Source organism: Peromyscus eremicus, chromosome 1 (genome assembly GCF_949786415.1).
Source record: "Peromyscus eremicus chromosome 1, PerEre_H2_v1, whole genome shotgun sequence".
Taxonomy (NCBI): Eukaryota; Metazoa; Chordata; class Mammalia; order Rodentia; family Cricetidae; genus Peromyscus; species Peromyscus eremicus.
This window is the reverse complement of record NC_081416.1, coordinates 196,798,928-196,811,276: the sequence shown is the minus strand read 5'-3', so window position 1 is coordinate 196,811,276 and position 12,349 is coordinate 196,798,928. Positions and strand designations below refer to the sequence as shown.

The 12,349-nt window shown below is 40.4% G+C and overlaps 1 pseudogene; it reads left to right on the top strand.

Annotated features, from left to right (window-relative positions):
* The first annotated feature begins 821 nt into the window (after positions 1-821).
* LOC131902756 (vomeronasal type-1 receptor 4-like) lies at positions 822-1,772 on the top strand (annotated as a pseudogene).
* The last annotated feature ends 10,577 nt before the right edge of the window (positions 1,773-12,349 follow it).

The following is a 12,349-nucleotide window of genomic DNA, read 5'->3' as shown; positions in this document are numbered from 1 at the left end:
AACGCTAACATTTGTAGTACAATTTCTGACTCAGTCTGTTTAACTGACTGTTAGATCTGTCTTGATAACATTTAATGTTGTTTCTTCACATTGCTGAGGCACTGAAATTTTAATATATGTAACAGAGTCATGCTAATAACTCTGCCTATAGAGGGATGGTTAATGTTTTCTAGTTGGGTATTCTCGAATTACTTATAAACTTCATATTCTTTGTGTTTTGAAAATAAAATCAGAGACCCATAGGAAGAAAACCTTTTCTCTCTCTTTTAAATTAGGGATATATGAACATAAATGGTTGTATTTTTTAAAATAAAACAATGCTAGTAATAATTTTCACCAGATTCAAATTTTCAGAATTTCTTACCATTTTTTTCTGGTTTCTCTCAGCCTGTGTGTTGACGTGTATTTACCCTTTTCACTCTTCTTCTCACCTGTTTCTGTGTCTCTGGGAATAGTGTGAAATTTCCACTTTTGTCTATTAGAGATGCATTACAGGAAGCAATGAAGTCTAATGTTGACATTAATACACTCAATTCTTTCAGGATGTTAGAAGTATATAATGGATATTAATTTAGAAAAAAAGGCATCAGTGGAACTGAGAAGACTGTGAAGCATTAGAGGAATTATGAAAACTGTGAGTCCAATTTCCATCTTTTTTTTACTCGCACATTTGATAACCCACAATGTGTTTGATCATAGCATTGTATCCTATTTATTGGGTAACTTGAGCTAAGACAGACTATTGGCCTGATGAGACAATAAAACAATTTGAGCTCCTAAAAATTAATACACATTTAAATGTCTTCTTCCTGGTTGTACTGATGTGATTAAATTTATTTATCTCAGGTGAAAAGAATATGGTTCCTGAGAACTTGCCAATGGGGATTCTTTTCTTTTCTCAAACAGCTGTTGGAATTCTTGGCAATTGGTCAGTTCTTCTTCCTTATATCATGTCTGTATTCACTGGAAAAAGTCTGATGCCCAAAGACCAGATTTTAAGGCATCTGACTTTAGCCAATTCCTTGGTTATTATCTCAAGAGTAATTCCTCACATAATGGTACAACTGGGCTTGCGATATCTCCTGGGTGACCTTTTATGTAAACTCACTCTCTACAGTAATAGAGTGGCCCGGGCTATTTCCCTTCACTGCACCTGCCTCTTGAGTAGCTTCCAAGCAATCACAATCAGCCCCAGCAACTCCAGGTGGATGAAGCATAAACACAGAGTCTCCAAATACATGGGTCGGTCCTGCTCACTCAGCTGGCTTGTGCATCTGCTTCTAAACAGCAAAACAGCTATAGATGTGATGGGACCTGATACTAGCAAAAACTTCACCAAGAAAATCAAGTTAGGGTACTGCTCAGCATTTGTTTTTGACAATACTGTAACTTTACTAAACCTGTCATTGCTTTGTTTCACTGATGGTCTCTGTTTGGGTCTCATGATCTGGGCCAGTGTCTTCATGGTGAGCATCCTCTGTAGGCACAAGAGTCAGTTACAGCACATCCACAGTGCACAACACACCCCCAGAGTCTCTCCTGAGGACAGAGCCACAAAAACCATCTTGACCCTTGTCTGTACCTTTGTCCTCTCCTATTCAATGTCCTTCATATTAGTTATCTATACTGTGGCATTTGACTATCCAAGTCTGTTGATAATCAACATATTTACATTCCTAGACACATGCTTCCCCACATTTTGCCCCTTCACCCTCATCCTTAATAACAAATCTGTTCCCAAGAATCATTTTCCCTGCTGTAGGAGAAGGTAATTTAACATGGTGATTTGTGTGTTATGACAAATTTAAATATTCTTTCATCTATTACTGATCATTAGACTCACCCATTGCCAGTTGTTACTGCAGTCATAATGCTGCCTAAGGAGTTCCATGACATGAAGATATCCCTTTGTTTTTGTTCTAAAAGCTAAGAGATTGGGGATCATTACTGTGGGATGGTCTGTATGTCAAGTGTGTTGCTGATTGGTCAGTAAATAAATCACTGATTGGCCATTGGCTAGGCAGGAAGTATAGGCGGGACAAGGAAAAGAATTCTGGGAAGTGGAAGGCTGAGGGAGAGACACTGGGAGCCGCCATCAGGACAAGGAAGATGTAAGGTACCAGTAAGCCATGAGCCATGTGGCAAAGTAAAGATTAATAGAAATGGGCTAAATATAAGAGTAAGAGCTAGACAATAACAGGCCTGAGCTAATGGCCAAGCAGTTTAAATAATGTAAGAGTCTGTGTGTTTATTTTATAAGTGGGCTCTGGGACTGGCGGGACTTGGTGGCGGGAGCTGGAGAGAAATTCTCCAGCCTGAGAGAGATTTGCCCTGACCGTGGGCCAGGCAGGAAAACTCTAGCTACAAATGGCGTCCAACGTGTTGGCAAGAGTTTCCACCTAAAACCTGAGTAAAAAGATTCTAAAACAAAGCTAAAAACAGCTCCTAGTTGTCTCTTTCAAGCTAGCGGCAGCCTGCATGTTTGAGCTACTATGGCGGGTTCCTGGCGTGCATGCTCGACCTATAGTATGGTGGGAATGAGGCCTCTGCAAGTGGCACGTTAAGCTGTGTGGTGGATTTAGCCTTTGCTAGTACAAAACAAAAAAAGGGGTTTCTGGGCTACACGCTACTTTGGTAAAAGTGTAGACCCATTTCTGAGAGTTATGGCTCCCAGAGCTGGCGGAAAGCAGACCACCGCCATGTTGGGAAGCTGAAGTGGGCGGAGCCAGCAGCCACTGCGCTGGTTTCAGGCTTAGAAGGCTGCATTTTAAAAGGAATAGGCTCAAGCTAATATAAAAAAATAAGCCACATAAAGATGGCTACCACACAGAGAATCTGGATTATGTTCTCTTTGATATTCGTAACTGCAGAAAAACATTTGATTGTAAAAGCTGTTGAGTTATGCCAAAATGTATATTTTAAAGGTACCTTGACTTCAAAATTTGGATATAAGGATATGTTGCTTTGGAAAAGAGTCTCTGCTTTTGTTTCCACAGAAAGCCAGAGACTATGGATTTGTTCCAGATTAAGATACATCAGGTTTGACCAGCCCAGACCCCCTAAAAGGTCTCCAGTGAAACCATGGCCCAGATGATTCAACATTCAGAATGGTTTCAAGGCAACTGGCTCAGACGATACAGCCTCACGGACTACTCCATGATCCTAAAATTTTCTTTGTGTCCCCATAAGATACAGCGCCCCCCTCCAGCAGGAAGTAGTAAGAGAAGCTACGCCCAAATTCCCAAATATACCAAGCTGGCTTTAGAGATGGAATTGGCTCACTCCCCCTCTAAACCCAGACATATTGCTCAAAAAAAAAATGGTTAAGAGATTCTTGTGTCCCAAATCAGAAGAGCCCTCTGGTGTGGGACAGAGAAAAACCAATATTTTTATTTAAAGCAGGTTGATTATAAATACAATGTCTTTCTAAAGAAAAAAAGGGGATAGTTCAGATATGATAGGATGAAAGGGTAGATTAATGAACCTACTTTTAAAGAGTAACAACTTGTTTAAAATGTTTTACATCGCTATAGATTTTAGTTTATTGATATAAGTTTAAACTTAATTTTGTTATACTGTATATATATTTCTATTCTTGTTTGAGGTATTATGTTTATGTAACTCATTTAAAATTATAATGGATAATTAAAAAATAGATTAATACTTAGTCATCTATGATAATCATATTTGTAGCCATGTTAGTTAAGTCTTCTAGGTATACATAGTTATATTTCAGATAGATAGGTAGTCTTCAAACACTTCAAAGACCTACAGAATATGGCATTTAAAATGTTTTAAAAATTTAGACTTTCTGGACAGTGAGACATGTCTGCTCCTGACAGCACCGATTTACTTCAGAGAGGAGGATGGGCATCGAAGACACTCCATACGGAGTTTATCTTCACCTTGACAAAAATAGCCATTTGGGCAAGAAACTGTTCTTGCCTGGACTGCCTGATCAACTGGACATGCAGGACCCATAGAAAGGTGACCACTGAACTTTGCTTGACAAAATGGTCCTTCAGGTTCCTGCTTTGCAGAGAAAACTGCCAGACATTCTACAGGACACAGAGAAAAGTGAATAAGAGACTCTAGGCCTGTGGGCTGAAGACAGATGCCCCAACTTTACAAGAGAACTTTGAATGACTGTCCAGGCTGCCAGCTGTCTCTGTCTACCCTACAAGACTCCTAAAAGTTGCTTATATCCTTCTCCATTTCTCAGGTAGTAGTATATCCTTCTGAGGTCTTTGATGTGGTTAAAGACTAGATACTTACAATTTTCCTTAGTTATAATAAAAGATAAGTTAGATATAAAACCTTAAACTTACAAATAGAAGATAGATAGGATCTCTTCTTTAATATTGTAACTGTAATTCTTGCTTGATAATTGTTTTGTTATATGTAATTTTACTATGTTAAAGTTAAAACCTTCCTTTTTAAGAAAAGAAAAGGGGAAGTGCTGTGGGATGGTCTGTATGTCAAGTGTGTTGCTGATTGGTCAGTAAATAAATCACTGATTGGCCATTGGCTAGGCAGGAAGTATAGGCGGGACAAGGAAAAGAATTCTGGGAAGTGGAAGGCCGAGGGAGAGACACTGCGAGCCGCCATCAGGACAAGGAAGATGTAAGGTACCAGTAAGCCATGAGCCATGTGGCAAAGTAAAGATTAATAGAAATGGGCTAAATATAAGAGTAAGAGCTAGACAATAACAGGCCTGAGCTAATGGCCAAGCAGTTTAAATAATGTAAGAGTCTGTGTGTTTATTTTATAAGTGGGCTCTGGGACTGGCCGGACTTGGTGGCGGGAGCTGGAGAGAAATTCTCCAGCCTGAGAGAGATTTGCCCTGACCGTGGGCCAGGCAGGAAAACTCTAGCTACAGATCATCATGTACTAGGTGGAGCTCCAGGAGTCCAATCGATGAGAGAGAGGAAGTGTGATATGAGCAAGAGATATCGAGACCATGATTTGGAAAAGCACAGGAACAAAGTGCCAAACTAGCAGAAACTCATGAACTGTGAACCAATAGCTGAGGAGCCCCCATGGAACTGGGCTAGGCCCTCTGGATAAGTGAGACAGTTGATTAGCTTGAACTGTTTAGGACGCCCCCAGGCAGTGGGACTGGGACCTGTCCTTGGTGCATGAGCCAACTTTTTGGAACCCCCGGCCTATGCTGAGACACTTTGCTCAGTCTTGGTGCAGGGAGGAGGGGATTGGACCTGCCTCAACTGAATGTACCAGGCTGGGCTGACTCCCCAGGGGAGACCTTGCCTTGGAGGAGGTGGGAATCGGGGGTAGATTGCGGGAGAAGGCTGGAGGGTGGAAGAAGGGAGGACAGGGGAATCATTGGCTGATATGTAAAATGATTAGGAAATTGCTTATATAAAATTTTAAAAAAAGAAAAAAAAGAATATTATATGCTTAAAGATATCTAATCAGCTGTTGAGGTATGTGTTTCTCTTCAAGCACAGCCTGGACTCTGGTCCCACTGCTGCAACTGAACTATAGAAAAAAAGAGCAAAGAAAAATCCAGAATCTTTGGCACGTGAGAATAACATGTTTATGTGATCAATTCCATTTTATTCATTCACGTTTTGACTTCACCGATGTTCTGCATCTGATCTTATGATGTGGGTTTGCGGCTCCACTTCCAGGTTCCTCTATGGGAAGAAATGACAAATGCTGTCTATTTGCTGTGCCCATTGTTTCCTCAGACTTCCCTGGGAAGACAGAGACTTTCCTAGTCATCCCAATTCTGCTGTGAGCCGTTGTTTCCTCCTACTCAGTTGCTAGCACCCTGACATTCTGTTTGACAGTCTGTGACAATCCAAGGCTGTGGAGGTTAACCTCTACATTTCTACAAGCATTCTCCATACGTTGTCCTACTGTATTCATCAGTGTTCCCAACTTAGTCTCCATACTCACTTTTCCCTGCCATGGGAAAAGATAATATTTTTCTCATCTCTCAATTTGTCACAAGTTGTTGATTTCTGTTCATGAATATATACATGTGTTCTTTATTATTTGTGCAAGTCTAACATTAGGTAACATGATGGTTAATATTGATAGTCCACTTGATAGGATCTAGAATCACCAGCAAACAAAATCTCGATACATCTTTCAGGGAGTTTAAAGCTGGGTTAATGGAGGTAGAGGACCCAGTCTAATTCGGCACAGCCATTGATTCTTTGGTTAGATTCCTGGACTGAATAAACTGGGGAAAACAAGTTGAGAACTGGCATGCATCTCTCTTTGCTATCTGTCTACAGATACCATGTGTTCAGCTGTGTCAACCTCCTGATAACATGATTCCTTCCCATGATGGACTGTGTACTCAAACTGCAAGCTGAAATAAACCATTTCTACTTTAAATTGTTTTTGTCATTTTTTTAGTCAAAACATTGAGAAAATTAACTAAATAACTCAATAGCATTCTAAATTGTACTGATAAAATCTTATGAGTCATTGTGGTGGATACAGCATATTTAAATGGAGTTAAATTCTGAGGCTTTTTTTTTTACTTTTCACATTGCTGTAAAATGGACATCTCAATGCCTGCTGGCAGAAGATAGCAAATACTGCAACTTTTGGGAGGCTGTCAACTCAAGTTGATCCTCCAGGCTTACAACATTATGTAGAATGAGGTCTATATTTTTCCAACTTATCTGATTAGAACATGCTTAGAATTTCAGCTTTGTATATACAAGAGAAAAAAATACATACCCTAGAGAAGACAACAACTATTTTTTCCTCTTCCTATGAAATAACAGGAATAAGAATTTAAACAAGGACCAAGTTCATTTCAATCAATGCTAACAAATAAAAAATACATAATTTTATTCATTATAAAACTGGAAGTTTTCCTATCATGATTTTTAAGATTTATGTATTTCTAATCTAATATTATCTAATTCTGTTAAAACACTTTTTCCTTCATCCACTTCTTTTTACTAATTTATATTTCTAGGGTGGGGGTATTGAAGCCTGTGTTTTTATCTGAATAGTTGGACTATATGAAAAATGGCATAGGTTATAAGAGATTATTCAGTTCCATGATTTCCAAGATAGTAGACATCTATATAAGGTGAATATCATTTAAAGATAATCTGTTGAAAACATGTGTACTGTCTGTCATAGTGTTTTAGTACAATAATTCTACCACTCTGTAGGCTGAGACAGGAGGATGGTTATGAATCTGAGGTGAGTTTAAACAAGATAGAAAGTCTGAGGCTAGCCCACCCTACCTTTTGAGACCCAAGCAATTCAAATCAAAACTTTAAAAAAACACTATCACCACTACCAGCACCACCACCAAAAACATTTGAAGACTGAGAACTAAAAGTTGCCTTAGTTTAAAAAAATAGGACTTAGTATGGCCATTGCTCTTATTTACCCCCCAGAAAGTGACAGAGAAAGCAGTCTGGTATAGACCTAGAAACTGCATTGCTTCTGAGTAATCTTCAAAGTGCCGGGGATTTCTATTACATTGCTGGAGTTGAAAACTTATCATCAATTATACCCAGCTTTGACACTGTGCACCATGACAATGAATAACTTTGAAAGACATGCTCACTGGTGTAATAGTGACACAAACATCAGTCCTGCTCCACAAGCTGAAAACCATGCCTGGCACCATTATTGGACCAAGAATCCATGGCTAGACAGGTCATAGGCTCTAGGAGAGAACCTATTGCTTCTAATCTTCTAAATGAACATAGTATTAGAGTGACTCCTAATGACTTGTCAGACCCATAGATTACTACATCCCTCAGTCCTCATCAGGTAAGTTCCTATTTGCAGTAGATAATGATTAACTTAGAAATGCATAACTGTCTAGGTGCAGAGAATAAGAGACTGTATGACAGTGCTTATCCCTAAACAGGATGTCTCTATCACATCCTCTCCTCAAAAGACTCAAGAATCATTGCAGAAAAGAACATGGAAAGACTGTAAAAGCTGCAGGTGGTTGATGACTATACAGAAACAATATCTTCTTATCACAGCAGGGCACTGCACATGTGAATTCACAATGGTTGTGACAGCATGCACAAGACCTGTACAAGTGCAAGCCATACCAAATCCCATCATACAAAATGGAATTGGCAGTAAATTCTTCCCTAGCTGGGGGCTAATGGCAATTGTCAGCTATTGAGATAAGAAAAGACACTGTTTTCTCTATTAGCCTAGTTCCTGGTAATCAGACTATACTCCAGTGGAAGATCATGCATGCTAGAATATTTGGGCAGCACCCATTGGTCTTGCTTGATAGGTCTGTTATTAAAACACAGAAAGTTAGTGGGTAGGGGAGAGAGAGTGGCTTTGGGAAGAGTTGGGGGAGGAGTGAATATGTTAAAACAGCTTATACCAAAATCTCAGAGAACTATTACAAACTAAAAAATATAGAGATCACTATGATTAAACCATGACTTTTTTTTTAGATGGTCTGAGAAAAGACAAGCATTTGATTTTATTGTGCTTCTCATTTTCACTGAAAACTTTATCTTAGACTTGTGGAGGGATTTCTTTTTTTCCTCCTTTTTTAAATTAAGAGATTTTCTACTCATTTTACAAATCAACCACAGATTCCCCTGTCCTCTCTCCTCACACCCCCCAAAATTTTCCCCGAATCTACCCACCCATTCCCACTTCCTTCGAGGCAAGGTCTCCCGTGGGGAGTCAGCAGAGCCTGGTAATTCAGTTGAGTCAGGTCCAAGCCCCTCATTCTTGGCCCAAGGCTGCACAAAGTGTTTCACCATAGGCACTATGTTCCAAAAACCTGGCTCAGCAGCTAGGTACAGGTCCTGGTCCCACTCCCTGGGAACCCCATAAACAGTTGAATCTAAACAATTGTCTCACTTATCCAGAGGACCTAGTCCAGTTCCATGGGGGCTACTCAGCAACTGGTCCACAGTTCCTGTGTTCCCACTAGTTTGGCTAGTTGTTGCTGTACTTTTTCCAATCATGGTCTCCGTATCTCTTGCTCACAGAATCCCTCCTCTCCCCCATCGACTGTACTCCTGGAGCTACACCTGGGACCTGGCCATGGATCTCTGCATCTGCTTCCTTCGGTCACTGGATGAGGGTTCTTTGATGACAGTTAGGGTGTTCTGCCATTGGATCACCAGTGTAGGTCAGCTCAGGCAACCTCTCAAACATTACCAGTAGTTTATAGTGGAGTCATTTTTGTGGATTCCTGGGGACCACTCTAGCACTCTGCTTCTTCCTATTCCCATGGTGTCTTCATTTATCATGGTATCTCTTTCATTGTTCTCCCACTGTGTTCCTGATCCAGCTATGACCTCCTGCTCCCCTAAGATCTATTTTCCCAACTCTTGCCTTCCATTACCCTCCTTACCCCCAGTTTGCTCATGTAGATCTCATCCATTTAACCATTGCTGGGTGATCAAGAAGCAGGAACCCTGGGAGTTTCAAGGAAGGTCTCTTTGATGAGTGTTAGAGCTTCCTGTCAAGTCAAGGTGAGTTGCTGGGGTGAAAGATGGCTAACTCAGGAAGACAGGCATTTTGAGAAGAAGTACTGAGAAGGTGTTGTAGTTTTTTTTATATTAATGAGAATGTACTACCCCCAACAAAACTGTTACCAGGGAGGATATCCAGTGCCCTAAATTAGCATGAATAAAGCAAAATAAACCCATTGGTGGTTTGAGGGACACAATTGAATGTAATTTATTTACATGGTGACAGAGAGATTGGGGAATTAATCTTTGGGAAATTTAGGCTTTAGAGGTGACACCCCGGTATTAGAGATGGCTCAGTCAGGGAGTCAGGGAGGTGCTTACAATGTAATCTTGAGGTCTGAGGTGGAACCTCAGCACACACTTAAAATATGGCTTGAGGCAGTAGCATGTGACCCAAAACGTTTTGCTTCTGGGAATTTTACTTTTCTTTATTCTATATATCTTGCTTTTCTTCTTACTACCTGGCTGGCTGTGTGACTGTGTGGCTGACCCCTGGAATCCTCTTCTCCATTTCCTTTTCTTGCTCCTCATTCTTCTCTTCTATCCAGTCTATATTTCCCCTCCTATTTATTCTCTCTGCCTGGCAGCTGTGCTTACCCCTCTCCCACTTAGCTACCTTCTGTTCAGCTCCTTATTAGACTAAGTGAGTGTTTTAGACAGGCAAAGCAAAACAGCTTTACAGAGTTAAACCAATGCAACATAAAAGAGTGCTGTAGCAAAAATCTTAAATGGTCTTATTTAATAAAAGAGACCTGGAGTCAAGTATTGTGGTAAACACTGGAAGATCAGAGAGACAGAACAAGCCACAGCCACCTCACCTCGCCAGTTCCTCAGCTGGTCCTGTTTCCTCAGACTGGAAGCCTCTTTGTCCTCATATCCGAATGGCTCTCAGCTGAACTGTGCTGCTCAAAACCTAAAAGATTAACCAGCCAAATGCTTCCAGTTCCTGGTCTTCACACCTTATATACCTTTCTGCTATCTGCCATCACTCCCTGGGATTAAAGGCTCACTTCTTGGGATTAAAGGTGTGTGTCATCATGCCTGCCTATAACCTTGAACAGATGGATTTCTGTCCCTGGAACGCTAGGATTAAAGGCATGTGCTACCACTGCCTATCCTAAGTATCTAGTCCTCATATCTGAATGGCTCTAAGCTGAACTGATGCTCCAAAGCCTGAAAGCTTAACCAGCCAAATGCTTCTAGTTTCTGGTCCTCACGCCCTATATACCTTTCTGCTTTCTGCCATCACTCCCAGGGATTAAAAGCTTGCTTTCTGGGATTAAAGGCGTGAGTCATCATGCTTGGCTGTATCCTTGAAGACATGGATTTCTGCCTCTGGAATGCTAGGATTAAAGGCATGAGCTACCTACCACTGCCTATTTTAAGCATCTAGTGGCTTTTCTGTTCTCTGACCCCAGAGAAGTTTATCAGGGTACACAGTATTGTGGGGAACACAATTCTACCACATTTCTTTTCTTTTTGTCTAAAATTAAAAAAGCTTATAACTAATACAAGAATAACTATCTAATAAGTATATACAATATATACAGTAAAAACTCCATTATATATATTAACAATGTCCAGTCCAGTAATATTTGATAAACTCAGAAAAAAATTTTTATTATTTATCCTATGTAAAACAAGTAGTTCCTTTTTAAAAGTATTTTTCTTTTCATAATAGATTCTACCTTTTGTCATTTTTATATATTCCCTTTCTCTTTTTAGAGTGCATTCAATTATCTACCCACTTATCTTATTACTTCTTTATCTGTTTTTCTCAGGGTAGATTCAGTGATCTACCTCATATCTATATTCTCTTCTTTATTTTTCCTTTTTTTTAAACAAAACCTCTGAATCTAAACTCCATGATCAGCTTTTTTCCTGACCATTAACAATCAACAACTTGTAACCAACCATCATAAACAATGACAATATTCATAACTCATAAAGAATCAAAAACCTCCCATTCCACCGCTTGGGAATGAGAGCGTTGTTTTCTTAAAATTACTTCCTGCTTTCTAGGGGTGAAGATATCTGTAGGGAATTCTGAAAAGAAAATTTTTGGGTTAATTGTCAAGTCTTGTGTCATTTGTCCAGTCACCGCATAGTGGGAAAGTTCAGGGCTTGTCTCAACTCCTTGCTTGAGTATTCTGTCAGGCTGAATCATCTCAGCTAGCCATCTCAAAATTGTCCTGAGCAGTTTGTAGTCCAAAGTCGATCTTTCCTTGGTGTTAATCAGCTTAATGGCTTTACCATAGTCCATGTGGAATCATCATTGTGGGATCCTATCATCCTTTGAAGATTCCAAAGTCGCTGTTAGGTGTGGTCATGGTTCCCTTTAGAATTTTTTTTTTGACCCTCCTCTGTGGTTTGGAGCAAACACAAGTCTCATAAATGTCTGTTTCCGGGAACCGTGAACGTTCTTCCCAAGAAGAGAAAATCTTCACAGCAATTGTCTTGTCAAACTCTCCCAAACTGACCTTTTTCGATGTTTTTTTGTAACGCCATGGTCCTGGATGTTCTCTGAACAAGCATCAGTAAACCCTTCATGCCAGGTAGAGGCATCACGGTCATCACCAATAAGATGAGAAGGAGCAGGCAACTCGGAGCAGCGGCCACTGCCTCCATGGTCCCACCACTGTTTGTGGCTCAGCCCCAGCCAAAGCTTCTCCTAGGTTGGCCTCAAACTCAGGATTCTCCTCCCTCTGCCTTCTTCAGTAAATCTTACCTGCATCTGCTACCACAACTGGCCGAGTATAGCTCGGGTCTGAGCTGGGGCCCACAAGGCCACAGGCAAGCGGCATTTTTGTGAATTCGTAGCACAAACGTTGGCCGCCAGATGTAGCAGGAATCTTAAAAGTTTTTGCCAGTTCCTT